A 24,919-nucleotide genomic window follows, 5' to 3' on the forward strand; every position below is an offset into this window, starting at 1 on the left:
GCCCAAGAAAAAAACAACAATGCAAACGTTTACAGGTACACACACATGGATTGATGTCAAAAACTTTCAATTCTTGAAGTTGTGAACCAGCGAAAAGCTTGCAAAACCTGTTTTCTAAATTTTATTTTGAACTTATGAGTCAAGTTTCAATCTTTGAGTCAAGTGAAAAACAGTTAGAATGTACTGACAAAAAAACACAATAATGGCAAAAACCTGAAACAGAAACAAGGATTATTTGTTGGCACTGCTAACAGCCTGTGTTCAAATGAGGAAGTCTGAGGAGCCCGGGATATTGGGCCTTGGATCTCATTATCACGTGGGACATGTCATGGTAGGAGACTGCATGGGCTCATGAGCCTATGTTCAGGTAAGTGATTGGATAAGATCACAGGCGTCTGAGGCAGGAACGACTGGCCTTTAGAGTGCAACCAAAGTGCGGGCTCGGAGGCTGGGGAGAATATCACTGTGGGGGGGGTCTGCAATGTTGGTGAAGGGTGTCAACGTGCGATGGGTGGTGAGGAGAGGTGCTGGGAGATCAAAGTCAGGGTTGGCGGGAGATCGGGGAGGCATTTGGAGGTTGGTATTGGGAGCCAGGTCGGGGAGCTTGAGATCCAGAGTGACTGTGATTAAGATAACGTTTGCTTCTGAGTTGCTCGCTTTTGGTTCGGACACAAAATGGCAGCTGTTGCACCAAATGTCTGAGCGCTAAGGAGCCGAACCTCCAGCCCTCAGAAAACTTGGGCAAGTGCAAGGTCGGTCCTCCACCTACATTATTTGTTTTTCAGCTGTTAATGGGCATGTTGTGTATTCCCAACATTTCCCTTTATTCCAGCTACAGTTGGGAGAAATGTCTATTTTCCGCAGTCAAGGATTTAGCTTCTGAGACCAGTATATGGCCTGACTTCCGCAACTGGAGTGGAATCTGACTGTTGCACCTCTCCCTCTGAAGGAGGCAAAAGAAAACTGGAACAAAGCTGAAAATAGAATTATTTTCTCCAAATACGATTTGAAGTCACTAGCTGCATAACAGGTCCACAATTGGAAATGGCAGGACTTATTCAGGAGTAAGTGAGAGCTGAAACTCTGCTATGTGTTAACAGTCACTTGTTATCACCTCCAATCACTGAGGGTTTATTGAAATGTCACTCAAGCACCTTCACAAGTACAATTGGTTCTGGATGAGATTTCACAACCGACGTGTAATGGTCCTCTAAATGCTGTTAACCTTTTGAGTGCTTGAGTCCATTTTTATACAACTGTCAAACAGGAACTAACAGCCACTTCGACAAGTGTAAATTAAGGAAGAGGAATGCCAATGTGGATTTGTTAAACGCAAATTGTGTTTAATTAACTTGCAACCAACCCTTCACACTCCCCCTCAATTGCGCATTAACAGCATCACCTCCACCATTGACAACATGATGTGGAGATGCCGGCGTTGGACCGGGGTGAGCACAGTACGAAGTCTTACAACACCAGGTTAAAGTCCAACAGGTTTGTTTCGATGTCACTAGCTTTCGGTGAGTCGAGTGTCATATCCCGTTCGTACGAGGGCATCTTTCAACGTCTGTAGATGTCTGTTACGCTCCTCCTCGTCTGATCAAATCCTGTGTATACGGAGCGCTTGTCCATAGGGGATGGCTTCTTTAATGTGTTTAGGGTGGAAGCTGGAGAAGTGGAGCATCGTGAGGTTATCCGTGGGTTTGCGGTAAAGCAAAGTGCTGAGGTGACCGTCCTTGATGGAGACGAGTATGTCCAAGAATGCAACTGATTGACAACATGATCAGAAGTGAATCTAACGCAGCCTTTGGGAGCTGCAATGGGGGATTCATCACCACCAATAATGAGAACAGCTGACAGCCGTGCAATCTCCATTGCCAGCTCCTCAATTTAGCGAATCGCCCTGAGCTGCACTGATCCACCCCAGGTCCAGGCCCACCTCTCTGGCATTGTGGGTCTTTCCTGCAAGTAGAAAATAAAGAGTGATCATATGCCCACTCTATCCTGCATCCAAGGACAAAGCTCAGAAATGTCATTGAGTCACAGGAAGCATTCACATGTCAGCCGTAACCTATAGGAGTGCCTTAGTCATACACTATTCCATGTTATAGGTGTGATCTGTGCCAAATGTGCCCCAGCAGGTGCAGCATCCATCAGAGGGCCACCTGTGTGCTTATGCTCAACAGGTTACCTTGCTGGTGTGTGCAGAAGTCCATGGAACTACTCGTGGCACTGGATCCACGAAAGATGATATTCTCCTGCTGCACCCACGATGGATGCCATCTCGCTTCATTATGCTAGGACAGCTCCCCCTCCCCCGACATAGTGAACCTCCCTCCTGCGTCGCACCTCCTGGATCAGAATCCCGAGGCCCTGGGTGTACCTTCTGTACATGTCATGGTGGCAAGACATTGAAGAAAGCACAAGGGCAGCAAGGTTTCTCACTTTGTTTGGTGCGACACTTAGCAGCGTCTGTCGTGAGCACAACACCTCCAACACACCCAAATATGTCAGGTAACATCCGTGTTCGGGACCATTTGCTCGCACCTCTTGCCTTTCAGTCAGGGAGGTACAGGGTTCAAGTCCCACTCCAGGACTTGAGTACAAAAATCCAAGCTGCTCTCTGGGCTGGTTTAGCACACTGGGCTAAATCACTGGCTTTCAAAGCAGACCAAAGCAGGCCAGCAGCACGGTTCAATTCCCGTACCAGTCTCCCTGAACAGGCGCCGGAATGTGGCTTTTCACAGTAACTTCATTTGAAGCCTACTTGTAACAATAAGTGATTTTCATTTCATTTCATGGTGCAGTACTGAAGGTGTGCTGCTCTGCTGGAGGTGTAGTCTGCTGGATGAGATATTAAATTAGGCCCTCACAGGTGGATGTAAAAGATCTTATGGTGCTATTTTAAGCAAGAACAAAGTGTGGGCCATGTCCTGACCAATATTCACCCCTCAATCAACATCACAAAAGCAGATTGGGCGGGATTCTCCGGTTCCCCAGCCGCGTGTTTCTCGGAAGCGTGCCACTCGCTGGCGAAGGGATTCGCTCTTCCCACCGCTGGCCAATGGGATTTCCCATTGAAGCCACCCCACGCCGCCAGGAAACCCAATGGTGGGTCTGCGCTGCCGGTGGGAAAAAAGAATCCTGATGACTGAAGAATTCAGGCGATTGTCTCATGATTATCTCCAGTTTGTGGGAATCTTCTGAAGACAATTTAGCTGTTGTCTTACCAACATTATAATGGTGACTGCCCCTTACAAGTACTTCATTGGCTGTAAACTGTTTTGGGATGTCATGTGATTGTGTGAAGTGATATTTTTTTTCTTTTTAAAAATCCCTTTCTCCAATTAAAATTAAGGCTCTACAACCTTTTGCAGAAAATTCCTACTAACCAAATCATGAATGGGAATATTTCATGGCAAGCGCAATAACTCCAGACAATAAATCTTCAAAGGTTTCCGAGCCTTCTGCAATGAGGTGAGCAGCAAATGATGTCTCACACGCTGCCGCGAGGCACTGAGATAACACATATTCTGTCGCTCCAGTGCAAGAACAACTAATAAGCTGCAAACAGAGCATAGTGTGTGGCGATGACAATGTTCACAAATGAGGCAATTGCAAAGTCATTTAGTCACTCCCACACAATGAACAATAGTTAAAAGTGATGGTACCTGTCAGCTCTCTGCATCAGAATAGGAAGCACGCTGCACAATATCATCCTACTCCGACACGACAAAATGCCTATTCACCCTGACACTTTGATGCCAGTCAACTCTTTGTAAAATTGTAATAATTAGTTAGAGTTTGGTTCTACATGTACTTATGCTGGCAGTTACTTCACTCATAACGTTCACAGTCTCTATTCTTCTATTTTGCATTTTGGTTAAATACTGGGCAGATGTCAGGTGTTTTCGAGTACCTGGATATACTAGGAGATACTAGAATCAGATGTTGGCATTCTGCATTACCCACTGATCCTGGGATTCTGACATATTCCCAATACCCACTCATCCTGGGATTCTGACACAGTCCCAATACCCACTGATGCTGGGATTCTGACACATTCCCAATACCCACTCATCCTGGGATTCTGACAGATTCCCAATACCCATTCATCCTGGAATTCTGACACATTCCCAAAACCCACTGATCCTGGGATTCTGACACATTCCTAATACCCATTCATCCTGGGATTCTGACACATTCCCAAAACCCACTGATGCTGGGATTCTGACACATTCCTAATACCCATTCATCCTGGGATTCTGACATTCCCAAAACCCACTGATGCTGGGATTCTGATGCATTCCCAATACCCACTCATCCTGGGATTCTGACACAGTCCCAATACCCACTCATCCTGGAATTCTGACACATTCCCAATACCCATTCATCCTGGGATTCTGACACATTCCCAATACCTACAAATCCCTGGATTCTGACACATTTCCAATACCCACTGATCCTGGGATTTTGAAACATTCTCAATGCCCACTGATCCTGGGATTCTAAAACATTCCCAATTCTCACTGATCCTGGGATTCTGACACATTCCTAATACCCATTCACCTGGGATTCTGACATTCCCAAAACCCACTGATGCTGGGATTCTGACACATTCCCAATACCCACTCATCCTGGGATTCTGACACAGTCCCAATACCCACTCATCCTGGAAATCTGACACATTCCCAATACCGATTCATCCTGGGATTCTGACACATTCCCAATACCTACAAACCCCTGGATTCTGACACATTTCCAATACCCACTGATCCTGGGATTTTGAAACGTTCTCAATGCCCACTGATCCTGGGATTCTAAAACATTCCCAATTCTCACTGATCCTGGGATTCTTACATATTCCCAATACCACTGACCCCTGGATTCTGTCACAGTCCCAATAACCACTGATCCTGCATTCTGACACATTCCCAATACCCACTGACCCTGGATTATGACATTCTCACTACCCACTGTTCTTGGGATTCTGGCACATTCCCAATACCCACTAATCCTGGATTCTGTCACATTTGCAATACCCAGGGCAGCACAGTGGCGCAGTGGTTAGTGCTGCTGCCTCACGGCGCCGAGGTCCCAGGTTCGATCCTGGCTCTGGGTCACTGTCCGTGTGGAGTTTGTACATTCTCCCCGTGTTTGCATGGGTTTCACCCCCACAACCCAAAGATGTGCAGGGTAGGTGGATTGGCCACACTAAATTGCCCCTTAATTGGAAAAAATGAATTGGGTGCTCTAAATTTAAAAATAAAACATTTGCAATACCCACTGATCCTAGATTCTGATACATTCCAAAACCCACTGATCCTGGATTCTGACACACTCCCAATCCTCACTGAGCCTGAAATCCAACACATTCCCATTACCCACTAATCCAGGATTGTGACATATTCCCATATGATGCAAGAGTAGGAAGGGAACTGTGGCCAAACCATGGCTGACAAGAGAAATTAGAGATAATATTAGATTCAAAGAAGAGGCATTCAAGTTAGCAAAAAAAGCAATAGATCTGCGAAATGGGAACAATTTAAAATTCAGCAAAATGCAGACTAACGGATTGATTAAGAAGGGGAAAATACAATATGAGAGTAAGCTAGCGGGGAACAAAAAAACAGACAGTAAAAGATTCAACCACTTTTTGCGGTAGTGAATTCCACAGATTCACCACTCTCTGGGTGAAGAAATTTCTCCTCACCTCAGTTCTAAAAGGTTACCCCTTATCCTCAAACTATAACCTCTAGTTCTGGACTCCCCCACCATGGGGAACATTCTTTCTGCGTCTACCCTGTCTAATACAGCTAGAATTTTATAAGATTTTATGAGATCCCCTTTCACTCTTCTAAACTCCAATTAATATATTCCTAACCGATTTAGTCTCTCCTCATTTGGCATTCCTGCTATCCCAGGAATCAGCTTGGTAAATCTTTGCTTTACTCCCTCCAGAGCAAGAACATCCTTCCTCAGATAAGGACACTAAGCACACAATACTCCCCGTGTGGCCTCACCAATGCCCTGTACAATTGTAGTAAAATATCCTTATTTCTATGCTCAAATCCTCTCACTATGAAGGCCAACATACCATTTGCCTTCTTTACTGCCTGCTGTACCTGCGTGCTTACTTTCAGCGACTGATGCACAAGGACACTAAGGTCTCGCTGAGTATCCACCTCTCTCAATTTACACCCATTCAAATAATAACCTGCCTTCCTATTTTTGCTACCGAAGTGGATAACCTCACATTTATCCACATTATACTGTAGAGAATAGAATCTCTACAGTGCAGAAGGAAGCCAATTGGCCTATCGAGTCTGGACCGACCCTTGGAAAGAGTACCCTACCTCGGCTCATGCCCCAATCCTATTCTCGTAACGCAATAACCCTACCTAATCTTTTGGACACTAAGGGGAAATTTAGCTTGACCAACCTACCTAACCTGCACATCTGGAGGAAACCAGAGCACCCGGAGGAAACAAGATGCAAACTTCACACAGTCATCTGTCCCCACAGGCTCTGGGCCAGTCACATGGCCCACGAAGGATCGCCCTTTAAAGGGGCCACACTACCACAGGGAGGAAATTCAATGGACTGCCAGAGTGAACTGAGAAGAGCCAGAAGATTTGCAGCAATTGCATGTTTTCCCAGGGTCCAGGAGACATTGACCAAATGGGCTTCGCCATTTCTGTACCTTTATTAACAGTAAAGGATTTCACTCATTGAATACCAGCTGGTCCATGACCATAATGATTGATAATGCAGGTGTGCACCAGGTACCCAGACACCAACCACGGCTGGTACATTCTGTGTAACTCTCAGGTGCCAGGCCTGTTCAGTGGCTCTGATGTCCTGGATGGTGGCCATCCAGTGAGAAGGGCTACCCTTGAAGAGACGGCTCACGAGGGCCCACAGAATAGACATGGAGAGGACCATCACTGATGGCCACAAAAGCACCAGGGCCTTTGTACAGCAGACAATTGGGGCATTGAAAGTAAGATCGTAACAGATCAGGAGCAGCATTGCAGTAAGCTCCACCACATGCGTCACTCATGGTCGTATGTTGTGCCCTCTATAACCTTGCCATTTAGAGAAGTGATGCCCTGGATGCCCTTGAGTAAGAGGGGATGCCCAACAGTGGCCATTCATCTGAGGATGAGGGTAAAGAGAGTTGAGGGAACACCCCGACGTACAGATACAAAACCCTCAATATGATTATATGGATGGCTGTGACACAAGGCATGTCCTGTTAAGGCAAAGGTTCAATAGGTTGTGAAATCCTGGCCTCAGAGATGTGTGCATGGCATGTGTCCAAATGTTATTCCACGTGGAATGTGAGATTAATTTCACCATCGTGTCAACGTATACCTTGTTCAGTCCTTGACATTCGATGTATCCGGCCCGCCTCAAATTATGAAATCTCATGTTTAGCTCCCAAAAGATGTTCAACAGTGCTAACATATTGAAATAAATTCAGCATGAGGGACGATAAGGTCAGGGATTATTTGCATAATGATACAGCTCATTAAAAGCAGATTAAACACACCCACGTGACCACTGAAGAGTTTTCTTAAAGCGTTCCCTAGTGCCGTAGCGTAGTGCTTCCTCTCCGCTTGCTGCTGCACCGGAGACATAGTAAGAATAATCTTTATTGGCACAAGTAGGCTTACATTAACACATCAATGAAGATTACTGTGAAATGAAAATGAATGAAATGAAAATTGCTTATTGTCACAAGTGGGCTTAAAATGAAGTTTCTGTGAAAAGCCCCTCGTCGCCACATTCCGGCACCTGTTTGGGGAGGCTGGTACAGGAATTGAACCCGCGCTGCTGGCCTGCATTGGTCTGCTTTAAATGCCAGCTATTTAGCCCTGTGCTAAACCAGCTCCAGAAAAGTCCCTGGTCGCCACATTCCGGCGCCTGTTCGGTTGCAGAGGGAGAATTCAGAATGTCCAAATTACCTAACAACACGTCTTTTGGGACTTGTGGGAGCAAACCGGAGCACCCAGAGGAAGCCCACGCAGACACAGGGGGAATGTGCAGACTCCACACAGACAGTGACCCAATCTGGGAATCGAACCTGGGACCCTGGAGCTGTGAAGCAACAGTGCTAACCACTGTGCTACCGGGCTGCCCTCCAAAAAAGCATAGAACATAGAACATAGAACATTACAGCGCAGTACAGGCCCTTCGGCCCTCGATGTTGCGCCGACCTGTGAAACCACTCTAAAGCCCATCTACACTATTCCCTTATCGTCCATATGTCTATCCAATGACCATTTGAATACCCTTAGCGTTGGCGAGTCCACTACTGTTGCAGGCAAGGCATTCTACAACCTTACTACTCTCTGAGTAAAGAACCTACCTCTGACATCTGTCCTATATCTATCTCCCCTCAATTTAAAGCTATGTCCCCTCGTGCTAGACATCACCATCCAAGGAAAAAGACTCTCACTGTCCACCCTATCCAATCCTCTGATCATCTTGTATGCCTCAATTAAGTCACCTCTTAACCTTCTTCTCTCTAACGAAAACAGCCTCAAGTCCCTCAGCCTTCCCTCATAAGATCTCCCTCCATACCAGGCAACATTCTGGTAAATCTCCTCTGCACCCTTTCCAATGCTTCCACATCCTTCCTATAATGCGGCGACCAGAATTGCACGCAATACTCCAAATGCGGCCGCACCAGAGTTTTGTACAGCTGCAGTTTTGTACGGCTCCGAAACTCAATCCCTCTACCAATAAAAGCTAACACACCATACGTCTTCTTAACAACCCTCTCAACCTGGGTGGCAACTTTCAGGGATCTATGTACATGGACACCGAGCTCTCTCTGCTCATCCACACTGCCAAGAATCTTACCATTAGCCCAGTACTCTGTCTTCCTGTTATTCCTTCCAAAATGAATCACCTCACACTTTTCTGCATTAAACTCCATTTGCTACCTCTCAGCCCAGCGCTGCAGCTTATCTATGTTCCTCTGTAACTTGTAACATCCTTCCGCACTGTCCACAACTCCACCGACTTTAGTGTCATCTGCAAATTCACTCACCCATCCTTCTACGCCCTCCTCCAGGTCATTTATAAAAATGACAAACAGCAGTGGCCCCAAAACAGATCCTTGTGGTACACCACTAGCAACTGGACTCCAGTCTGAACATTTCCCATCAACCACCACCCTTTGTCTTCTTCCAGCTAGCCAATTTCTGATCCAAACTGCTAATTCACCCTGAATCCCATGCCTCCGTATTTTCTGCAGTAGCCTAACGTGGGGAACCTTATCAAATGCTTTACTGAACTCCATATACACCACATCAACTGCTTTACCCTCATCCACCTGTTTGGTCACCTTCTCAAAGAACTCAATAAAGTTTGCGAGGCACGACCTACCCTTCACAAAACCGTGTTCACTATCTCTAATCAAATTATTCCTTTCCAGATGATTATACATCCTATCTCTTATAAGATTTTGCCCACAACAGAAGTAAGGCTCACTGGTCTCTAGTTACCGGGGTTGTCTCTACTCCCCTTCTTGAACAAGGGGACAACATTTGCGATCCTCCAGTCTTCTGGCACTATTCCTGGAGACAAAGATGACTTAAAGATCAAAGCCAAAGGCACAGCAATCTCCTCCCTAGCTTCCCAGAGAATCCTAGGATAAATCCCATCCGGCCCAGGGGACATCTATTTTCACACTTTCCAGAATTGCTAACACCTCCTCCTTATGAACCTCAAGCCCTTCTAGTCTAGTAGCCGGAATCTCAGTATTCTCCTCGACAACATTGTCTTTTTCCTGTGTGAATACTGACGGAAAAATTCATTTAGCCCCTCTCCTATCTCCTCGGACTCCAAGCACAACTTCCCACTGCTGTCCTTGATTGGCCCGACTCTTACCCTAGTCATTCATTTATTCCTGACATATCTATAGAAAGCTTTAGGGTTATCCTTGATCCTACCTGCCAAAGACTTCTCATGTCCCCTCCTGGCTCTTCTTAGCTCTCTCTTTAGGTCCTTCCTAGCTAACTTGTAACTCTCGAGCGACTTAACTGAACCTTCACGTCTCATCTTTACATAAGTCTCCTTCTTCCTCTTGACAAGTGTTTCGACTGCTTTCGTAAACCATGGTTCCCGTGCTCGACCACTTCCTCCCTGCCTGACAGGTACATACTTATCAAGGACACGCAGTAGCTGTTCCTTGAACAAGCTCCACATTTCCATTGTGTCCATCCCCTGCAGTTTTCCTCTCCTTCCAATGCATCCTAAGTCTTGCCTCATCGCATCATAATTGCTTTTTTTTCCCTTTCTTTTTTCAGCGCAGTACAGGCCCTTCGGCCCTCGATGTTGCGCCGACCTGTGAAACCACTCTAAAGCCCATCTACACTATTCCCTTATCGTCCATATGTCTATCCAATGACCATTTGAATGCCCTTAGTGTTGGCGAGTCCACTACTGTTGCAGGCAGGGCATTCCACGCCCTTACTACTCTCTGAGTAAAGAACCTACCTCTGACATCCGTCTTATATCTATCTCCCCTCAATTTAAAGCTATGTCCCCTCGTGCTAGACATCCCCATCTGGGGAAAAAGGCTCTCACTGTCCACCCTATCCAATCCTCTGATCATCTTGTATGCTTCAATTAAGTCATCTCTTAACCTTCTTTTCTCTAACGAAAACAGCCTCATGTCCCTCAGCCTTTCCTCATAAGATCTTCCCTCCATACCAGGCAACATTCTGGTAAATCTCCTCTGCACCTATATCCTCCTATCCCCCAGATATTACTCTTGCCCTCCGGTATATACCTATCCCTTTCCATCACTAAAGTAAACTTAATCGAATTGTGGTCACTATCGCCAAAGTGCTCACCTACCTCCAAATCTAACACCTGTCCTGGTTCATTACCCAGTACCAAATCCAATATGGCCTCGCCTCCCATTGGCCTATCTACATACTGTGTCAGGAAACCCTCTTGCACACATTGGACAAAAACAGACCCATCTAAAGTACTCGAACTGTAGCGATTCCAGTCAATATTTGGAAAGTTAAAGTCCCCCAGAACAACTACCCTGTTGCTCTCGCTCCTATCCAGAATCATCTTTGCAATCCTTTCCTCTACATCTCTGGTACTTTTTGGAGGCCTATAGAAAACCCCTAACAGGGCGACCTCTCCTTTCCTGTTTCTCCAAATCCCTGATTTGCCACTCCCCTTTTTCTGAATGACTTTGATAGACCCCCTGCGTGCGCCGGAGACCTTGAAGAACCTAACATGTAAGAAGACTCCCGTAGAGTGGTAGGAGGAGCTTGTGTCACCATGGGACTAGGCGAGGGAGGATTCAATGGCGGAGAGGTGGAGGTGAAACTGCGCTTGTCAGAAATGCCCTGAGAGGTGCTTCTGGGTGGTGGCAATAGCAGCTCCCCTTCGACTGTCAGGTCTATTTGGTTCTCTCCGCCTTCTAATGAGGTTTCAGGAGCTGGGTCAGTGTCCAGGCTCCAAGTCCGTCTGTTACCCTGGCTGTGGACCTCTGTTGCATCGGCAATACAGTTGGTTTTCCCCTCCAGGACAGTTGTCAGCCTGCCATGGAGGAAGCTTGCCGTTTTGAAGAGTGGGTGATCGCAGTGCACATGGCCTGATGGACACCTTCACAGTTCGGGCTAGAGTATGCAACCTCTCTGGTGTAATTCTCCAAATCTCCACTCACCTCATGTTGGGCATCCAGGGGAGGCAGAGGCGGAGTAATTCAGAGACCCAGAGTCATGCTTTGGGGACCTGGGTTCGAATCCTGCCATGGCAGATGGTGAAATTTGAATTCAATAAAAATCTGGAATTAAAAGTCCAACGATGACCATGAAACCATTGTTGATTGTCGTACAAAGCCATCTGGTTCACTAATGTCCTTTTGGGGAAGGAAATCTGTTGCCCTTACCTGGTCTGGTCTACATGTGACTCCAGGTCCACATCAATGTGGTTGACTCTTAAATGCCCTCAGGGATGGGCAATAAATGCTGACCATAGCGATGCCCACATCCCATGAATTAAAAAAAATAAAAAATTCTGTCACCCTGCAGATAACACCAGAGGCTCATAATTTGACTTGGATTCAGTCTCTGGATTACCCTATAGCTCCCTGGCACAAGAATACACATACTTAGGACTTATGGGGAGTGGTGGCACAGTGATATTCTCACTGGACGAGTAATCTAGAGACCCAGGGCAATGTTCTGGGCACCCAGGTTCAAATCCCACCATGGCAGATGGTGAAATTTGAATTCAATAAAAAGCTGGAATTAAAAACCATTGTCAATTGCTGTAAAATCACACCTGATTCACTAATGTCCTTTAGGGAAGGAAATCTGCCACCCTCACCTTGTTTGGCCTATATGTGATTGCAGATCCACAGTAATGTGGTTGAATCCAGAAAGGTCCTCTGAAATGGCCGAGCAAGCCATTCAGTTCAAGCTCAATTAGGGGTGGATAAGAAATGCTGGCCCCATGAATCAATGAAAAATCCTCACACTGGTCAACCTTAGGGGGTCATTGAGCCTCTTCTGGCTTTGTGTCCAAGTGAAATGCACTAACCCTATGCTGCTGAGCTTGCTGTAATCTCCTTGCAGGCTGCACGTTTGACTGATGGACCTCACCTCTTCACCGTCAGTTGTTCACGTCTCGTGGACACAGCCTTGAGGAAGGTGCAGAGATTTGTCATCAAATCCCAAAGCTGCTTTGGCCCTTCTTCCCTGCATCTTCCCTCGCTCACTTGCCTCGTCCGTCTATGGAGGAAGAAGTGGGACAGACAGTTACTCCATGTTAAAATCAGGAAAATAGGTTTGTGTTCAAACCAGTGGCAATAAACAACTCAGACAATGGACATGTCAGAGAAATATTAACAACAGTCACACTTACCTGAAAGCAAGGCTGATACTTGTTAATCCTATCCTGTTAATTGAAGCTGCAGATCTGTGTAAAATGCACACATTTGCTCGGCCACTTGACACTTTCCCATGCCAGGTGGCCCTTTAAATGACTGGCCATGATTTCCTTCCGGGTCACGACCAATGACCTTGGACACCAGATATCCCATCCCTCATCACTGATTGGGCAGAATGCTCACTTCCTTTGAGCGTCAATGCCAGGAAATCTGTCCTCCAGCCCAAATTTTCAAAATTGCCGTTTTAAGCAGCTCCCTTGGACAACGGGGTGGGAGTCGGAAGACTGCCCACCACGCCTGACCATATTATTCTGCCCATTATATAGTTTGTGTGGTTGACGAACTGGACAGCAGTTTCCCGGCATCTATTGACACCAGCGAAGCCTTCCGTTCCCGAAGTGACCCTAATAATCACATTTTGGCTTGATGTTTTAAATTTCATTTGTGATTTGTTTTTGTTTAAGGCAGTGTCCCTTTAAGGGGTTGTCCCTTTAATTTGTCCCTCAGTTTGTTTGATTCAGTTTACTTGATTATTTGTTTTGCCAAAATACTGAACAGCTGTTTCCTGTCAATTGGTCACCTCAGCCTCGATCGGGTGGGAACATTTTTCTTCCACTCTGTGTTTAAGCTACTTGTTACTTTTGAGGGAAAACGCCTGCAAGATTGTCCCCATGACAGAACGATTTAGAAAACAACTCTGTGAGCAACAGATGGCCAGCTTTGGCAATACCGACATGTTATCTGCAGCGCAGGAAGTATTTAATCCTGGAGTGGAGGATGAGAAACTGATAGCCTCCGTCAACCCCATTGGTGATAAAATGTTCCTTGGGAGATTCCTCCTTTCCAGAAATTAATTTACACAAATTGATTACTCTGAAATTAATTTTCTTTCTGCGGACAAGACTTAAAAAGGATTTCTGAGGATTAAGCTTGCTGTGCAAGTGTCGACCAGGCCCAGTGGATTGCACAGACCACTATAAAGGTGTTTGATGTCATGAATGATTTGCAGAGAGTAAATAAAGGAAAAGACTTTCAGGTGGAAGAAAAGTGCCCACTCAGTTCGGATTTAAGATGGTGACATGAAAACATTTGTGTTTTAACACAGCAAGCTCTTTTGATCTGGAATACACTGCTGGGACATGTAAATGAAGAAAATTCGGCATAACGTTTAAGAGGGAATTAAATAAAGGCCCAAAAGCGAAAAAAGTTCCTGGCTGTGGGGAAAGAACAAGACAATTTGATATCTCTACTAAAGAGCTGGCACTGACATGATTGACTGAATGGCCTCCTCTGCGCTGCATCATTCTACGATTCTATTTGGTAGGGAAGCTGCTGGAGAAGATACTGAGGGATAGGATCTATTCCCATGTGGAAGAAAATGGGCTTATCAGCGATAGGCAACATGGTTTTGTGCAGGGAAGGTCATGTCTTATCAACAATAGAATTCTTTGAGGAAGTGACAAAGTTGATTGATGAGGGAAGGGCTGTAGATGTCATATACATGGACTTCAGTAAGGCATTTGATAAGGTTCCCCATGGTAGGCTGATGGAGAAAGTGAAGTCTCATGGGGTCCAGGGTGTAATAGCTAGATGGATAAAGAACTGGCTGGGCAACAGGAGACAGAGAGTAGTAGTGGAAGGGAGTTTCTCAAAATGGAGAGCTGTGCCCAGTGGTGTTCCACAGGGATCCGTGCTGGGACCACTGTTGTTTGTGATATTCATAAATGATCTGGAGGAAGGTATAGGTGGTCTGATTAGCAAGTTTGCAGATGACACTAAAATTGGTGGAGTAGCAGATAGTGAAGGGGACTGTCAGAGAATGCAGCAGAATATAGATAGATTGGAGAGTTGGACGGAGAAATGGCTGATGGAGTTCAATCCGGGCAAATGCGAGGTGATGCATGTTGGACGATCCAATTCAAGAGCGAACTATCCGGTAAATGAAAAAGCCCTGGGGAAAATTGATGTACAGAGAGATCTGGGTGTTCAGGTCCATTGTACCCTGAAGGTGATTGCACAGGTCGATAGAGTGGTCAAGAAGGCATACGGCATGCTTTCCTTCATCGGAAGGGGTATTGAGTACAAGAGTTGGCAGGTCATGTTACAATTGTATAAGACTTTGGTTCGGCCACATTTGGAATACTGCATACAGCTCTGGTCGCCACTTTACCAAAAGGATGTGTATACTTTGGAGAAGGTACAGAGGCGGTTCACCAGGATGTTGCCTGGTATGGAGGGTGCTAGCTATGAAGAGAGGTTGAGTAGATTAGGATTATTTTCATTAGAAAGACGGAGGTTGAGGGGGGGACCTCATTGAGGTCTACAAAATCATGAGAGGTATGGACAGGGTGGATAGCAAGAAGCGTTTTCCCAGAGTGGGGGACTCAATTACTAGGAGTCATGAGTTCAAGGTGAGAGGGGAAAAGTTTAAGGGAGATATGCATGGAAAGTTCTTTTACGCAGAGGGTGGTGGGTGCCTGAACGCATTGCCGGCGGAGGTGGTAGAGGCGGGCACGATAGCATCATTTAAGAGGTATCTAGACAGATACATGAATGGGCAGGGAGCAGAGGGATACAGATCCTTAGAAAATAGGCGACAGTTTTAGATAGAGGATCTGGATCGGCGCAGGCTTGGAGGGCCGAAGGGCCTGCTCCTGTGCTGTAATTTTTCTTTGTTCTTTGTTCTTTGGTCGGCACATTGTTTGGATACTGTTCTTCAATGTGTGCATCAAAACCAGCCCGTTGAGCAAGGTAAACATCTGGGGCGGGATTCCCCATTGGCTGATGCTGGAATTGCGAAACACGATTGGGCTGAGAATTGGTTCCGACGTCAAAGTTGTGGTGGGCGCCGATTTGACAGCAAAACGCATTTCTCCGTCACCTTGACAGCGGCGTTAATGCATTCTGAAACGCACGTACAGTAAACACCGTGTGCATATCATTAGCGGGCCTGACCCGATATTTTCCGGGGCATCCGCGATTCTCCGCCTCCGATGGGCCGAGTTCCCGACAGCACAGTTCACGTGTGCTTTTAAAAATCATGAAACCGGCGTCGTGGCTGATCAGGGAAGGAGAGGATGTAGGACACCGAGAGGCTGCCGGGTCGGACACTGGCCTGGCTGGCTGGGGTGAGGTGAGGGGGCCCTGCCAGAACCGGCGGCGGGGGGGAGAGATGGGAACAGGCCGAATGGCCGGGCTGACTCCACCCCTCCAGGACTGGGGCAGTGTCCAGGCGCGGACTGACATTAACGCAGTCTCCAGGGCAGACATTTTGCTGCGCACCTCACTGACCACCTACCGTGGCACCTGGTTCTAGAATGTGACACTGGCCGTATGGGTGCCCCCACTTCCCCACCGCCCATCCTCTGCCATAGCCCTGCCCCAAACCCACTTGCCAGCGGGGCATCAGGCAACCCACCCAAGAGCAATGCGCACTGTAGCCCCTATGGGGGCGCTGGCGGGGGCCGCCGAGTGTAGCGCTGGCAAGGACAGCACCAGCTGAAGGTTCCCCTTGCATCAGGGATGGGCGCCAGGGCCAGAGGCCCTCACAGTGCTATGCATCGACAAGACCAGGGGTGCAGGCATGTGGGGGGGGGGCAATGCGGGGGCAAAGCCCGCAGTGCCAACCGGGCCACCATGTAGCCCGTTGGACATGGTTGGCACGGGTGTACGCAATGCACCATGCTAACATGTTGGCCTGTCATCCCCCCCGCAGAAAATGGATATTGGAATTCAACCAGCAATGGTTACATTCCTGCCCATCGCCACAGCCTGAGGATGCCCGTGTGGCTGTATGAGCTGGAGCTGCTCGAGGAGGAGGAAGCTGCAGCAGTGGAGCGTGCAGCAGTGGAGCGTTAAGTAGCGGAGCGTGCAGCAGCGGAGCGTGCAGCAGCGGAGCGTGCAGCAGAGGAACAAGTGGCAGCTGGCCAGGATGGAGAGCCAGCCGCCCAACAGGACAAGGAGGAGGAGGTGCCAAGTCGGCGCCACAAGAGGCCCAGTGTGTGCCAGCAGTGCTTGTCATTTGAGGACCTGCTGGACTGGGCATGCCGTTGGAGACTCTGAGCAGAGAGACAGTGCGATGCATCGGCCAGATCATGGCGCACCTGGCACCGCGGGGGTATGGGGGAAGGACACCTGCTCCCGGTGGCCGACAAGGTGACGGTCACCCTCAACATTTACGCCACAAGGTCCTTACAGTCGCCGAGTAGGAAACTGTCCGGTATCTCATGGACCTCGGTGCACAGGTGTATCAGCGCCGTCATGGAGGCCCTATAATGAAATTAAATGAAATGAAAATCGCTTATTGTCACAAGTAGGCTTCAATGAAGTTACTGTGAAAAACCCTAGTCGCCACATTCCGGCGCCTGTTCGGGGAGGCTGGTGCGGGAATTGAACCGTGCTGCTGGCCTGCCTTGGTATGATGAACGGTTACTACCATATCATCATGTAAGGTGATGTCCCCTTTAAGACCGGGCTTGGAATCCTGGGGACTCCGCCTCTGGCTCCGCCCATCTGTGAGCCATATATAAAGGGCTGCCTCATGGGCTGTGTAGCAGTCAGCACTTGTCCCAGCTCTAACATAGGGCGTCATTCTCCGACCCCCCGCCGGGTTGGAGAATCGCCGGGGGCTGCCGTGAATCCCGCCCCCGCCGGTTGCCGAAGTCTCCGGCACCGGATATTCGGCGGGGGCGGGAATGGGGCCGCGCCGGTTGGCGGGTCCCCCCGCTCGATTCTCCGGCCCGGATGGGCCGAAGTCCCGCCGATAAATTGCCTGTCCCGCCGGCGTGGATTAAACCACCTTTTGAACGGCGGGACAAGGCGGTGTGGGCGGGCTCCGGGGTCCTGGGGGGGGCGATCTGGCCCTGGGGGGTGCCCCCACGGTGGCCTGGCCCGCGATCGGGGCCCACCGATCCGCGGGCGGGCCTGTGCCGTGGGGGCAGTCTTTCCCTTCCGCCTCCGCCACGGTCTCCACCATGGCGGAGGCGGAAGAGACTCCCTCCACTGCGCATGCGTGGGAAACTGTCAGCGGCCGCTGACGCTCCCGCGCATGCGCCGCCCGGGGATGTCATTTCTGCGCCAGCTGGCGGGGCAACAAAGGCCGTTTCCGCCAGCTGGCGGGGCGGAAATTCCTCCGGCGCCGGCCTAGCCCCTCAATGTTGGGGCTCGGCCCCCAATGATGCGGAGCATTCCGCACCTTTGGGGCGGCGCGATGCCCGTCTGATTGGCGCCGTTTTGGGCGCCAGTCGGCGGACATCGCGCCGTTTCGGGAGAATTTCGTCCATAGTTCTTAGTCTAATAAAGCCTTCTTTACAGTTTAATCTCTAAGCGTCGTTATTGAGGGTACCTCAATTTATTAGACTAAACTTGATTCAGGATGGACGCATGCCTAAAACCAGAGAATCAATCTGGAAGCACGAACACAGGAGGCGAAGGAAATTTTTAAATACTGGCTGCGGTGCTTCGAGGCCTACCTGGACTCCGCAGAGACTCCCAGCCTGGGGCAACGCAAGCTGTGAGACGCTTTCGTGTCCGGCATCCGCTCGACCTACATCCAGCAGCGGCTGCTCGGAAACGGGGCAAATGACCTCCAGGACACGCTAACGCTCGCCTCCTCTTTGGAGGTGGCCCGACATAACTTGGGTACGTACCCCGCGGACTCTGCGAGCCCTCCCCGGACTTCCTCAGACTCAGCCGTATTACAGGCCTGCACCACGCGGCGACCCACTCACCATGGGAGCGCACTGCGGGCAGGGCCAGCACCCATGCCCACGCTGCCCAGCCCGCTCCGCGATCTGCAGCGACTGCGGGAAGAAAGGGCACTTTGCGAGGGTCTGCCTGGCCAGACCCAGGGGCCAGAAGAACAAAGAACAGTCGGCCCGAAAATCAGGCTCTCAGGCCCGCAGGCCTCGCAATGCTGCTGCGCACTGACCCAATACGCCCCCTTCTGACTTGTCATCAGCCTCGTGTGATCATGGGAGCGGCCATCTTGTCGGCGGCCATCTTCTCGACCCGACACGTGCGACCGATGGCGGTGGCCATTTTACGAGTCCGACTCGGCTGAGGACTCCGACTACCCGCGAGTGGGTGCGATCACCCTCGACCAAACTCGGCCAAAACACCTGCAGAACTCCATGATGCAGGTCCAGGTCAACGGGCGCGACACTGCATGCCTCTTCGACTCCGGGAGTACGGAGAGCTTTATCCACCCTGAAACGGTAAGGCGCTGCTCCCTACGCACCCATCCCGCATCCCAAACCATAGCCCTCGCATCTGGGTCCCACTCGGTTCAAATCAAGGGGTACTGTATTGCGGATCTCTCGATCCAGGACGCCAAATACACCCGTTTCAAATTTTATATCCTCCCCCACCTGCTGCTCGGACTGGATTTCCAGTGCAGCCACCGAAGCCTGACACTGAAGTTCGGCGGACCCTTGCCCCCCCTCACGGTATGCAGCCTTGCGACACTGAAAGCTGCAGCTCCCTCGCTATTCGCGAACCTCACTCCCGACTGTAAGCCCGTCGCCACCAGGAGCCGGCGCTACAGTGCCCAAGATATGGCTTTTATCAAGTCAGAGGTCCAGCGTTTACTGGGAGAGGGGGTCATCGAGGCTAGCAACAGCACTTGGAGGGCGCAAGTGGTGGTAGTCCGGTTTGGGGAGAAGAAACGGATGGTCGTGGATTATAGCCAGACCATAAACCGATTCATGCAGCTTGATGCATACCCCCTTCCTCGCATCGCGGAAATGGTAAATCGGATCGCCCAATACCGAGTCTTTTCCACGGATATAGGAGGGATATCAGAGGTAGGTTCTTTACCCAGAGAGTAGTGGGGGCATGGAATGCACTGCCTGTGGAAGTAGTTGAGTCGGAAACATTAGGGACCTTCAAGCAGCTATTGGATAGGTACATGGATTACGGTAAATTGATATAGTGTAGATTTATTTGTTCTCAAGGGCAGCACGGTAGCATTGTGGATAGCACAATTGCTTCACAGCTCCAGGGTCCCAGGTTCGATTCCGGCTTGGGTCACTGACTGTGCGGAGTCTGCACGTCCTCCCCATGTCTGCGTGGGTTTCCTCCGGGTGCTCCGGTTTCCTCCCACAATCCAAAGATGTGCAGGTTAGGTGAGTTGGCCAATGATAAATTGCCCTTAATGTCCAAATTGCCCTTGGTGTTGGGTGAAGGTGTTGAGTTTGGGTAGGGTGCTCTTTCCAAGAGCCGGTGCAGACTCAAAGGGCCGAATGGCCTCCTTCTGCACTGTAAATTCAATGATAATCTATGATTAATCTAGGACAAAGGTTCGGCACAACATCGTGGGCCGAAGGGCCTGTTCTGTGCTGTATTTTCTATGTTCTATGTTGTATGTTCTATGTTCAACCTCAAATCCGCCTACCACCAGCTCCCCATCCAACCAAAAGACCGCCCCTATACTGCCTTTGAAGCAGCCGGCCGGCTCTTCCACTTCCTCAGGGTCCCCTTCGGTGTCACAAATGGGGTCTCCGTCTTTCAAAGGGCGATGGACCAAATGGTGGACCAGTACGGTTTGCGGGCTACATACCCGTACTTGGACAATGTCACCATCTGCGGCCATGATCAGCAGGACCATGCGCTAACCTCAAAAAGTTCCTCCAGACCGCAAGAGCCCGTAACCTGACCTATAACGAGGGCAAATGCGTTTTCCACACCACCCGGCTGGCCATCCTCGGCTATGTCGTGGAAGACGGGGTCCTAGGTCCCGACCCCGACCGCATGCGCCCCCTTAAGGAACTCTCTCTCCCCCACAGCCTCAAGGCCCTCAAACGGTGCTTGGGGCTTTTCTCCTATTACGCCCAGTGGGTCCCCAAGTATGCGGACAAAGCCCGCCCACTCCTAAAGACCACCATTTTTCCCCTAACGGTTGAGGCTCAATAGGCCTTCAAACGAATCAAGGCCGACATCATCAAGGCCACTATGCACGCGGTGGACGAAACCATCCCTTTCCAGGTAGAGAGCGATGCATCAGACATCGCCCTGGCTGCTACCCTCAATCAGGCAGGCAGACCAGTAGCGTTCTTCTCCCGAACCCTCACCGCCTCCGAGGTTCGACACTCTGCAGTCGAAAAGGAGGCACAAGCTATTGTGGAGGCTGTGCGGCGCTGGAGACACTACCTCGCCGGTAGGAGGTTTACCCTCGTCACCGACCAACGATCAGTCGCCTATATGTTCGATAACACGCAACGGGGCAAAATAAAAAACGATAAAATTTTGAGGTGGAGGATCGAACTCTCCACCTACTCGTATGATATCAAGTATTGTCCAGGGGAGGTCAACGAGCCCCCAGATGCCCTGTCCCGCGGCACATGCGCCAACGCGCAGGAGGACCGCCTGCAAGCCATCCACAATGACTTCTGCCACCCGGGGGTTACCCGGTTCGTCTATTTTATCAAGTCCCGCAACCTACCTTACTCAACCAAGGAGGTCAAGGCCATGGTCAGGGCCTGCCAAGTCTGTGCCGAGTGCAAACCGCACTTCTACCGGCCAGACAAGGTTCGGCTCGTGAAGGCCTCGGGTCCCTTTGAGCGACTGAGCGTGGACTTCAAGGGGCCCCTCCCGTCCACCAATCGTTATGCCTATTTCCTCACCGTGATCGATGAGTTCTCCCGTTTCCCATTCGCCATTCCCTGCCCCAACATGACCTCAGCCACGGTGATTAAGGCACTGCACAGCATCTTCACCCTGTTCGGTTTCCCCGCTTATATCCACAGCGACCGGGGTACATCGTTCATGAGCGATGAACTGCGTCAGTATCCGCTCAGCAAAGGCATCGCCTCGAGCAGAACAACCAGCTATAACCCACGGGGAAACGGGCAGGTGGAGAGGGAGAACGCAACAGTGTGGAAGGCTGTCCTTCTGGCCCTGAGGTCGAGAAGTCCCCCACCCACCTGCTGGCAGGAGGTCCTACCCGATGCCCTACACTCCATTAGGTCACTCCTCTGCACGGCCACGAATGAGACCCCTCACAACCGATTGTTTGTCGTCCCCAGGAAGTCTACCTCCGGGGTCTCGCTTCCACCTTGGCTGATGGCTCCGGGACCTGTTCTTCTCCGGAGGCACGCGAGGAGCCGTAAAACGGACCCCCTGGTCGAAAGGGTCCGGCTGCTCCACGCCAACCCCAGTTACGCCTACGTTGAGTACCCCGATGGCAGGCAAGACACGGTTTCCCGCCGGGATCTGGCACCCGCTGGATCCCCCACCACAGACGCCCCTTCCCGCGCCGCTCCCCTGCAGGACCCGGCGCCCCCTACAACACACCCCCTTCCGGCCCTACCGGTTGGTGAGCACCTACTGCGCGCCCCCCCCTTGCACACCCCGCCGGCGCCGGCACCGCTACCCCCGGCCCTGCCTAGTCCCCCTGTCCCGACCCGGACCGAAGCTCCGACCGCTGTGCTCCCGGATGTGCCCTCAACCGGGAGGTCCGTGCCCGCCGCACCACCGCCCGAATTGAGGAGCTCAATGAGGACGATTCGGCCACCGAGACGGATGGACCCATGATGGCACTTCACCCCCGCCGGACTCTTTTTAAACAGGGGGTGAATGTGATAAACGGTTACTGCCTTATCATCATGTAAGGTGATGTCCCCTTTAAGACCGGGCTTGGAACCCTGGGGACTCCGCCTCTGGCTCCGCCCATCTGTGAGCCATATATAAAGGGCTGCTTCATGGGCTGTGTAGCAGTCAGCACTTGTCTCAGCTCTAACATAGTTCTTAGTCTAATAAAGCCTTCTTTACAGTTTAATCTCTAAGTGTCATTATTGAGGGTACCTCACTTGGCCTGCTTTAAAAGCCAGCGATTTAGTAAGTAATATTGTCAATGTAGCACAGTGGGTTAAACAGCTGCCTTGTAATGCAGAATAAGGCCAGCAGCGTGGGTTCAATTCCAGTACTGGCCTCCCCGAACAGGCACCAGAATGTGACGACTAGATGCTTTTCACAGTAACTTCATTGGTGACAATAAGTGATTATTATTGTATGCCCAGGCAGCTCAATATATCCATTTTAACGTGGACCGAGCCCAGCAGGATGCCCGGACAACGGGGTTCACCGCCATCGCCGGGATGCCTCAGGTCCAGGGGGTGGTCGAAGGATCGGCAGAAACAGCAGGTCCTGTCCATGGGATGGTGGATAATGACAACCCATTCTGTGATGAGCTCTGGTGCTCCACGGTCGCACTTTCCACCGTCCACCTGGGTGATCCCTGAACGCGAGCTGGCCATTCCATCACACGGTCACATCAGATCCCTGAGGTGACGGTGGTGGGGACAGTAGGGGGTGGGGGGAGAGGGTGATGAGCCTAGGCCACCCACAACATCTGCCCATTCCTTCACCTGGCACCCCCTCTCTGGCCATCCCAGCCCAGCCCACCCCTCACACCCATCAGACAGAGCACTGCAGCAGGTTATAAAAGTGGTAAAAGGTGTTTAACGTATATTTTGATTTGTGCCCTAGCCCATATAACTAAATTGTGCCCTGCACCTGCGCCAACTTAACTAGTGTCTAACTTTCTGGCCTCACGGGCCCTAACACTAGGCCTAGCGGTTCCCCAGACGGTACAGTAGGAGTGGAGGATGCCTGGTGTGTTTCCCGCCCTGTGACCTGGGTCCCCGTTGGCAGGCCCCCCTGCCATTATCTGGGGCTACCGGGCCTGGATGGACCCGGCTGCTGCTTGGGTGTTCTGGGTGGCGTGATGCCGCCCGGTTCTGCCCGCTGCCCACCAGATGCCCCGGGGACAGTGGGGTGGGGGTGGGGGGGGGGGGGTGTCACATAGCCAGCGACTGCGACACCTCCCTCTGGGATTGGGCCACTTCCGTCTGTGTCTGCGCCATGCCAGCCAGCGCCTGGGCAATACCGCCGATGTTCCCAGCCATGGCCTACTGTGACTGGGCCACGCTCAAGAGGGTCGCCTGTGAGTCGGCAACCCTGTCCTGGGCCTCAGCCAGCAACTGCACAGATTTCCTCAGGCCTTGGACTTACTGATCCATAGCCAAAATCGTTGCCCCAATGCCTCCACAGTCAACGTCACCCGTGCGGTATTGGCCTGGGTGGCCCGCATGGTCGGCACCACCTCCTGCTCCTGCACGCGGTTGGACTCCTCCAACTGCACCTGCAGGTGCTGGATGCTCGCCGACAACCCCTCATGAAGTCCCTGGTTCTGCAACTGCATCTCCACAATCGTTCCAAAAGCCCCAAACTCTTTGCCGCCTGCGCCCAGGGACACGGATGATGGCGGCTGGCAGCCCCCTTCCTGGGCTAGGATAAAGGGTCCTCCGCCTCACCTCCACGGTGTTCTAGAGGATCTCAAGCTCCGCGTCTGCAAAATATGGGGCCGCGGGTCTTGCTGCCATCTTGTTGGCTGGGATGGTGTGTGCAGTGTGTATGTGCGGGTGCAGCTTGTCAGCCTCCTGAGTGTCAATCGCGAAACCGGCGAATGCCGCACCGTTTCTCGTCGGAATCGATTGTGTTCCATGTGGCGCTGGTGCGAGCACCTTAACAGCCTCTTTCCACTGGTGACAACTGTAGTGACAGTCAGGATGTATATATCAGTCAGCACCTTCTACACGTGGCTCAGAGCTAGTCTGGTCTAGTTCGTTATAGTAAGCACGCTTAGATTAGTTGAGTGTCAAACCCACAGCGAACTGTGAGCACTGTTCAATAAAGCATATTGAACTAACATGAAAGTTTGGAGTCTACTTTCAAGTACAACTGCATCCAGTTGCAGTCCGTGTTACCCCAGGGTGATTAACACGACATGGTACCAGTAGTCTACCATCTCTAAATGGTTTACCTCGAGTGATTCCGTGGCGACCAGCAAGTGCCTTCCAGCGGCATGGAGAAGATCCAGGCCCCTCCACAGCTACGGATCTCCGGCAATCTCGGCGCCAACTGGCGGGTCTTCAAGCAAAGGTTCCTTCTCTACATTGAGGCCTCAGACCTCAAGGATGCGTCCGATGC

The sequence above is a fragment of the Scyliorhinus torazame genome, chromosome 3 (genome assembly GCF_047496885.1).
Source record: "Scyliorhinus torazame isolate Kashiwa2021f chromosome 3, sScyTor2.1, whole genome shotgun sequence".
NCBI lineage: Eukaryota > Metazoa > Chordata > Chondrichthyes > Carcharhiniformes > Scyliorhinidae > Scyliorhinus > Scyliorhinus torazame.